This window comes from Suricata suricatta, chromosome 5, assembly GCF_006229205.1.
Source record: "Suricata suricatta isolate VVHF042 chromosome 5, meerkat_22Aug2017_6uvM2_HiC, whole genome shotgun sequence".
In the NCBI taxonomy this organism is placed as follows: Eukaryota; Metazoa; Chordata; class Mammalia; order Carnivora; family Herpestidae; genus Suricata; species Suricata suricatta.
This window is the reverse complement of record NC_043704.1, coordinates 820,083-828,293: the sequence shown is the minus strand read 5'-3', so window position 1 is coordinate 828,293 and position 8,211 is coordinate 820,083.

The following is an 8,211-nucleotide window of genomic DNA, read 5'->3' as shown; positions in this document are numbered from 1 at the left end:
GCGCCGCTCTGCTCCCCCGCCAGCAGGGACGAGCGTGCCCGTCGCTCCGCGTCCCCGCCGGCGATCCGCGTTGTCGCGTCCCCGGGTGTGGCCGTCCTCATGGGTGCGCGGGGGTGCAGTTGAGATGCCACTCTCCTCTCCCTGATGGCATGTGACGTCCAAGCGTCCTCTCTGCTGAGGAGCTAAATTAAAATTTTGGTACTGAAAAACACAATAAATGCAATTTAAAACTCAGACTGTATACTTTCAATACGTGCAATTTTATGTGCATCAATTATATGTCAATTAACCTGTGGAACCAAAGACCTCCGATTTGGTCTTAGACAAGCCTAGTGACATTCCATTGATAAATGATCCAGAAAGTTTAAAATGAAAGGGATGGAGGAAATGACAGACTCACACCAACAAAAAAAGGGGAATTTGAGCAACTGGGTGAGGGGGCCGGGCTGCAGCTCGCCCTGCTCCTGCCTCTGGTCTGGGGACCTCGCTGGGGGGTGGGGGGCTCCGCAGGGTCTCGGAGGAGCGCAGTAACGAAGAGTCCTCACGGCTCAGCGGCTGCCACACACAGAGTTTTGTGTTTGTCATCTGGGTCAGCCGAGGCCCTTTCCGCGCTGGCGCCTCCCGCTTCCCAGGCCCAGGGCAGCCGGTCTCTGGAGTGTTTGTCCCTCGCAGCAGGAGGAAGAGAGCAGGACAGCTGTGTGCGGGAGGACCTCCCCCAGGGAGACGTGGCGGCCAGGCCTGCCGCCTGGGGACAGGAGCCGCTGCATTTGCCTCTCTGCTCACGCCCCGCCACTCCCCTGCCTCCGCTCCCTGCCTGAGGGAGGCGACCGCATGGGGCTGCGCGGCCGGGACCTATCCCCGCTCCGCCTCCTCGCGCTCGGAGACCTCGGGCCCCAGGAGGTGCCGACCGCCCTGTCAGCCCTGCTGGACCCGGGGGTCGGTGTGCAAGGCCTCAAACGCCCCCTTTCTGCTGGAGCTGGGGCAGAAGACCCCAGTGGTCTGCGCCTGGCCGTCCTCCAGAGTGGTGGGCGTTCCTGGAAGAGGCCAGAGAGAAAAGATCTCAGGCCCGCATCCGGCCTCCGCCCTGTAGAGAGAAAGCAGCCATGGACGGTTGGCACATGCGGGCACTGCTGCACGCTGATAAGGCGTCTGTGCCAGACCGCATGCCGGGCTGGGCTGCATTTCCGCAGTCTGCACACCCTGCTCCGAGGGTCTCTGGGAAGAGGGCCTTGGGGAGCGTGTGCCCCCCAGGGCCGGGGCGCTTTCCCAGCCTGCGCCTGCCCCTCCCAGGCCTGCCCCTCATCGGCCCCTGTGCCGGAGTGGCACCCACTGCGCCTTCTGGCCAGAGCACGCTGCACCTGCGGGCCACACCCCGAGCGCTTTCGGGGGCGCGTCTCTCTCCAGACTGAATTGCGGGCACCCGGAGCCTCGGACGCTGCGTCGGGGAGCTCCGGCCTTCAGCCCCGGCCCCCGCTTCCCGCTGGAGTGTTCGTCAGCGCTCTGGACGGGGGTGTTGTGGACCGACCTGTTTTCCCCTCACGTTCATAGACCGAAGCCCAAACCCCCAATGTGACCGTGTCTGGAGACGGGGCCTTTAGGGGGTTAGATGAGGCCATGGGGTGGCTGATCCAGGAGGGCTGGCATCTTGACGAGAAGAGATCGGGACGCCGGCACACACAAGGGACAGCCACGGGAGGACACACGGAGAAGATGGCCACTTAGGCGCCCAGGAGAGAGGCCTCAGGGGGAGCCAGGCTTGCCGGCCCCTTGCCCTGGGCGTCGGGCCTCCAGGCCTGGGAGTGCCCGCCGTCCTCACAGCCGGCCTCCCGCTCCTTAGATCCTCCTGACAAAGTCTGTCACTCAGAGGCATGCCCAGTTTTATCCTCAGCTGCCGTGGGCCTCAGAGCACGGCCCGTGGACCCCTGGCCGCGCCCTGCGGCATCTTCAGGGCATCTGCGAGCTCAAACTGACTGTTTTCACGGTCCCGCTGAGCTGTGGCTTTGGCTTCTCGCTGTGCGTCCTCGGAGCCGACGGCAGGCTCCCCGCTGGCCACTGTCCTTAGCCAGGCTCCCTCAGCGACGTGCGTGGCCAAGCGGGAGTTCCTCGCTGAGCCCTCGACGCTGCGTGCGGTGAGAGGGAAGCCAGAAGCGCGCTGGGTCCGCCCTCGTGGGCGCTGCCGCCGTCACTAGGACACATTTCCATGCTGTCCACGTGCTTTCACGCTCGTGGACTGGTGGACGGCTGTTTAGACCGGGTATTTGGCAGACGTTTTCTCAGAAATGACCGACATTAGCCCGTCGCTTCCGGGAAAGCCACTGAGGTGTTTGTTGCCAACGATGATGGCCTTTGAGCCCTGGAGCAGAAGTTAGGATTTTCCAAAATTGGTACCTGCGCTGCTCACAGCCCTGTACGACGGAAGATTTTCTGATGCGCCTGGTGGCGACATGAACAAGTGGGATTGTTTTCCTTTACGTTGGGCAGCGAGCTGTGTCGGCGTCTGTAAGATCCGCATAGCTCACTGGCCCCGCGCTCCCCAGCGATCACTGCGCGACATAGAAGTCACGCACGGGTAAGGCTGCCCTCAAAATCCGGGGTCGGCCGGTGGCTTTTCCCCCAGAGTTTTACATGCAGCTCGGGAAGTTCTCTGAAGCGGCCGAGTGGCCTTCAGACCACACTCCTCTAACCTGTCAGCAATTACCACCCTGCGTTTGGTGTCGTGGCAAAGAACAAAGTCCCCCATTGTCGGAAAAGGCTGCGGAAATGTCTCTCCCTTTTCCGGCTGCATGTCTGGGGGCCAGTGGGCTGCAGGCATTTCAGCCAAAATGAACGCATCCTAACAGATTAAATGCAGAAGCAGATACGAGAACGCAGTTGCCTTCTCTTCCGTGAGGTGTTAAGAGACTGACAAAGGGGTGCCAGGGGGGCTCCGTCGGTTAAGTGTCCGGCTTCGCCTCAGGTCATGATCTATTGGTTCATGAGTTAAAGCCCCGCGTCAGGCTCTGTGCTGACAGTTCGGAGCCTGGTGCTTCAGATTCTGTGTCTCCCTCTGTCTCTGCCCCTCCCCTGCTTGTGCTCTCTCTCTGTCTCTCAATAATGAATAAACATTAAAAAAAAGAGAGAGACAGACACATGTCAAACAATGCAACACTTCTGATTAATTTTTTTAAATATATAGTTATTGTTCATAAAATTAATACTTTCATTAACTTGGGTTGTTATTCTTACAAGTGAAGTAATAAGATATTTAAAGTTCTCAGTCTTGTCCCTAACAAGGCAGTCATGTAGAGAAGACCCACACACAAGCACGTTGGTGCCCACACCGATTTTTATGAGACCAAAGGAGCCTTGAGACTAAGGGCGTTGAGGAGACCCGCCCTCCTGGCCGTGGGGGCCGCAGCCGCACTCCGCGCCCTCCTCCGTGACGTCAGCCTCCTCTGCCCTCCCCTTCCCTGCTCGCACCAGCCCTCTCCGACTCCCCCCTGGTTTCCTTCCTCTCTTCCTCCTTCCTTCTCCAGCACAGCGTCTGCAAGGAGGAGTGTCCCCTGCGCCCTGCCTTCCGCCGCCGGCTCATCTGCAAATCGTCGGCCTCTGCTCCTGCGCGCAGTGACCCTGCCCGTCCTCGGTGTGCCCGGTCGTCCCCTCCTCTGACGTCACTCCCGCCCACTGCTGTGGGGGCCGCCCCCCCAGAAGCTTCCATAATGGTCAGCATGGTCTGCGCTGCGCTGTGGTCCCCATGAGTCCCCTGTTTCCATGGCCCACACAGGCCACCTGGGCCACCAGTCGTGGGTCAGCTGCGGTGCCCCTGGACATCAGCGGGATGTTTGTCGCCGGGGCAGAGAAGTGACCGTGCTGCCTCCGCTCCCCTTTGGTTGGGTAGAGACAGTGCACGGCGAGCGTGACACGGAGGGACAGGAAGTAGGGTGAGCCCGAGGAGGGGGTGCTGCGTGGAGCCAGAAGGCGCGATGTCAGCCTGGCGTGGAGAGAATCCATCAGCCCTCCCCGTCCTCCAGCCCCCGCCTTTTCTGAGCTCCCGTGCTGGGGCCCGGCCACCTCCGCCGGGCAGGCCCTCGGCCTCCGGCCGCAAGGCTGTCCGCGCGCGTGTGGCAGCACTGGGACAGGGCAGGGCATCGCGTGTGTGACCTGGGGAGGCTGCCGGCCCCCTGTTAGCCCTGCTTGACGCTGGCCTGCCCAGCGGGTGCAGAGCCTCTGCCCGAGGGAGTGACGGCCCCGCTCAGGGCGCCCTGGGGGGGGTCCCAGGGCACGCCGGGCGGCCGCGAAGAGAGGGTCCAGAGGTGTGCTCCTTACCAGCCACGTGGCTGCCCGTGGCCTGTGGAGGACGCTGTGGGGGCCACACCCGGCTCATCTTATCTTCTCACTCACCCAGGATGAGTGCATGATGGCTCTACTCCGGGCTCAGAGTTACCGTAGGCGTCGGCCTAGAGGAGGGGCAGGTGAGCAGAGGGCCGGCCTCTGTGTGCTGACTGCAGGGGTGGCGGTCCGCGAGGCTGCTGGGGGCCAGGGAGGTGGCGGCGGAGCTGGGTCTCGGGCCGTGGGCAGGAAGCCACGAGCCGGGCGTGAGCTCCAGCGGAGGGCAGACCTCCCGTGGTGCTGGTTGGTGGGGGAAGGACACGCCAGGCCTCAGGGGCTTGCGTCAGGCCCCCCAGCTGTGGCCTCCGGCGAGTCTCGTTGCCGCCCAGCCTCCGGTCGTCTGGGCCCGTCTGCGCCCATCTGCGCCGCAGTAGTGCGTCCCCTGCGCTCCAGGAGGGAGGCGGCTCTGGGCAAGCGCGGGCTCCAGCCCGTCAGCGCCCCTGGGCTCTTTCTGGCCGCGCCGCCCATGAACCCCGCTGTGGTTCACGCCATCTCCAGGGCTCAGGTCAGCACTCCGCTGGGGGACAGACAGTTCCCCCACGCCACCCACGGCCCTGAAGCATCTTTGTGAATGTGGGCCATCGGGACCCTGCAGCCTGGGCCACCAGCTGTCCCCGAAGTGATGCCGGCTCATCAGAGCTCCCCACCCAAGCCCCACTTTTCATGCGGACTCCAAGTACCTCCTCTCCTCCTGCTCCTCCGAGCACCCCTCCCTGAAGGTTCTGGAACACACGGCTTTACCAAGGCCTCTGCAGCAGCGCAAGCAGGCTTGTCACCACGCTCCGAGAGGAGCTGTGCAGGCCCACCGGCGCCAAGGGCACCAGCGCCGACGGAGGGGACAGGAAGGCGGGGCGGGGACCTCCGGGCTGCGCTGCTGGGGGCGTCCTGGGGCTGCAGCCCTTGCTGGGGAGGGGGGGGGGGGACAGGCCGGCTGAGAGGCCCCGGGGCGGGAGCGGCTCCCAGCCTGTGAAATGAAGTCCCCGTCCTGTGACAGTTATGGAAGCCATATTTTTAATGAAACAACATAATTAATGACCTGGAAGTGTAGCATAATAATAACAAGCTACCGTTAAGATGCTGCAAACATTTCACGAGCAGGCTGAGCCAAAGCGAAAGGAATCAAAGGAGCTTCATCACCACCTGCTCTCATCGCTGTGGTACCAGAATCCGAGGAGCCTCCTCGGGTGCCCCCCGCCTTCCCTGGCCCTCCCTGCTGCCGCCCAGACGCCCCGGCCTCCCTCCCCACTGCCTCCTGGGACTGAGGACCCCACCCCCACCCCGGGCCTCCCTGTACCCGGGCGCTGCCCCTCAGCCCCGAACGGAGGGTGGTGTCTTGGAGTCTGTTCAGGTGATGGGGGGCTGCCCCTTTGTGACAAATCTTCCCGTCACACGGACCCCCCGGGGTCGGGGCCCATCCCATGGGGTCCAAGACCCCGTCTCACAGTCCCGGTCCACTTTCCTCTCATCCCTGCGGTGCGAACCGTGGACGTTTCCGTCACTGCTGGAAGAGCTGTTGGTGCAGGCCCGGCTCGGCCTTTCCGGAGCGCACAGCCCACTGGTCCTCTTGGCTCTGGCCAAACGCTGTGTGGCCTGTGGCCCACGAGGCCAACACGCCCCTGAGTGCGAAGCGCCCAGCTCTGCCCCAGAGACGGGGCTTGTGTTTTCCTCTGTGAGGTCTGTTCGGGGAAGGGGAGGGCTGGGTACATTCTGCAGTCGTGTTCCATTTTGCAGTTTGGCAGAACCGAGGAGCAAATTTACCTTGTCCAGGTACTCCCCCTTACAAAATCCTTTTAAGGCAAATAAGAGCGTTTGCTGTGGATAGAGACCGTGGGTCAGTCGCCAAAAGTCTGCCTGGACACAGGGTGGAATTCAAAGCAGAATTTTCTAAGGAACCTCAGCTGCTCACCCTGCCTGGTACCTTGTCGCACGAGCTTGGGGACATGATGGCCCGTCAGGACTTCGGCTCCGGGGCTCGGCCACCTTCAGCCTTGCGGAGACGCTGGCTCGCACCCCTGGCATGTGTCACGGTCCAGGGTAAGTCGTGGCCCCCGGCTGTCTGTGGCTTTCTCATGCCATTGAGGACTCTGGGGACAGGAGGAGAATCTAATGGGCCAGATGGAGCCTAACGGGAACTCAGGCCTGCGGGGCTCACGGTGGGGCGGCGTGTCGGCGCGTGCTGCCCAGACTCCCTCCCAGGCCTTGCGTGCGCTGGCCAGAGCGGCCGCCCCGTCCCACAGACAGAGACCAAGGGGCTTTGAGGCCCTCCGCGTGTCTGCCATGGCCCATGCCTGGGGCTGCCATTCTGTGGCTAAAATAGCAGTGAGGTCATCACCCGTGAATAGTTGTCATTTACCTTCGATGTTCGTAATGTGCGTGTGGTTGGTTCTCTTGTGAAGTAGTGTCACAGGGTCGAAGGCTGGAAAAACCCTTAGATCGTCGGTCCAATGACAGACATTTTATAGAGCAGGAAATGCTTCCAGGCCGCCTGATGCCACAGCTTTAAAACCACTGCCTGTATGTGCCAGGCTCGGTGCTTTTTTTTTTTACTTTTCACTCTCGCCTCTGGCAGCTTCTTCAACCAGACTGTCAGGTTCCACCACGGCTGAGCTGGGAGACGAGCCAGGAGAGGGAGGTGGCTCCGGGGCTGGAGCTGCTCTTTGCAGGAGCCATGTCTCTTTCTCCCGACTCACGAGGACTCACAACTAGGGTGCCAAAGCCTGGCGTGTATGGCCATCGGCATGAACGCAACACGTGGGGACAGAGGTGCAGGGCAGAGGTGTGCGGAGCGCGGGCAGGCGACCTAGGTGCAGGAAGCCGTCCCCGGGGGCTGGGAGCCCCTGGCGCGTGGCGGGGCTGCAGGATTTCTGCTCCCTGTTTCAAGTTGGAAAGTGAAATCTGAATATGAAAACTGATTTTTAAATGTTGGAAACAAACTCAGACCATGTGGACCAGTCAGCTCACACCAGGTGGTGACTCTGTCTGGTCACCAGAGTGTAACCCACATGCAGGGAAGGCCCAGACTGCGCCAGGACGTGGTCAGTGAGCAGAGGGGGTGGGGACTGTCATCGCCCTCTGCAGAGGTGGACCCACGTCCCCAGCTCTCAGTGGTTGGTGGTCATTACGCCGCCTGTTCCCCTGGGGAGACCTGAGGCCCTGGTACCCGGGATGGAGGGAGGCGGTGAGGACCCGCTGAGGTTTCTTTCCCTGGGCCAGCTGGTCTGGGCGCATCGGGAGCGTGACCCCCACGTCACGGCGCCGGCCACGCACCGCTCGCTAGGCGTAGGCACCGAGTCACCACTAAGGACGGACATGCTTTGCTTTCCTGTCAGGCGGACTCTGTGCTAAGCTGACGTCTCTTCCCTGGTCACGCGGCCTGCCGGGCGCTGGCCGCCGTCCAGTCGGCGGGCAGGGGTGACAGCTCTGGGGCCAGGCTCTTGGCTGCCCTCCAGCGCGGTCTGTTTAGTGTCTGCTAAGGACGCGCCTGACTGACGGCATCTCCGCGGAGCGCCCCCGAGCAGCCCTGTCCTTCCCTCGGTCACAGACTCCCGCAGGCTGAGCAAGGGCCCTCACGGGCAGAGCCTGAAGCAGCAGCATCTCCGGAACTTTGCAGACGGAAGAGAAAACTGGGACTCCAGAGAAATTCCTGTTTTTAAAAACCAGAGATGGTCCTTCCTAGCGTGGTCCGAGGGACAGCCGCTGCAAAGGTTTCCTTCAGGAGGCGCAGAGCAGGACGGGGGGTGCCGTGCACGGTCACAGGGCACCCGGAGCGCCGCCTGAGAGCCCGGTGTGCCGGCACCTGCGCGGGAGGGCCGGGCGGCGGACAGAGGCCAGCCGGGGCGCGGC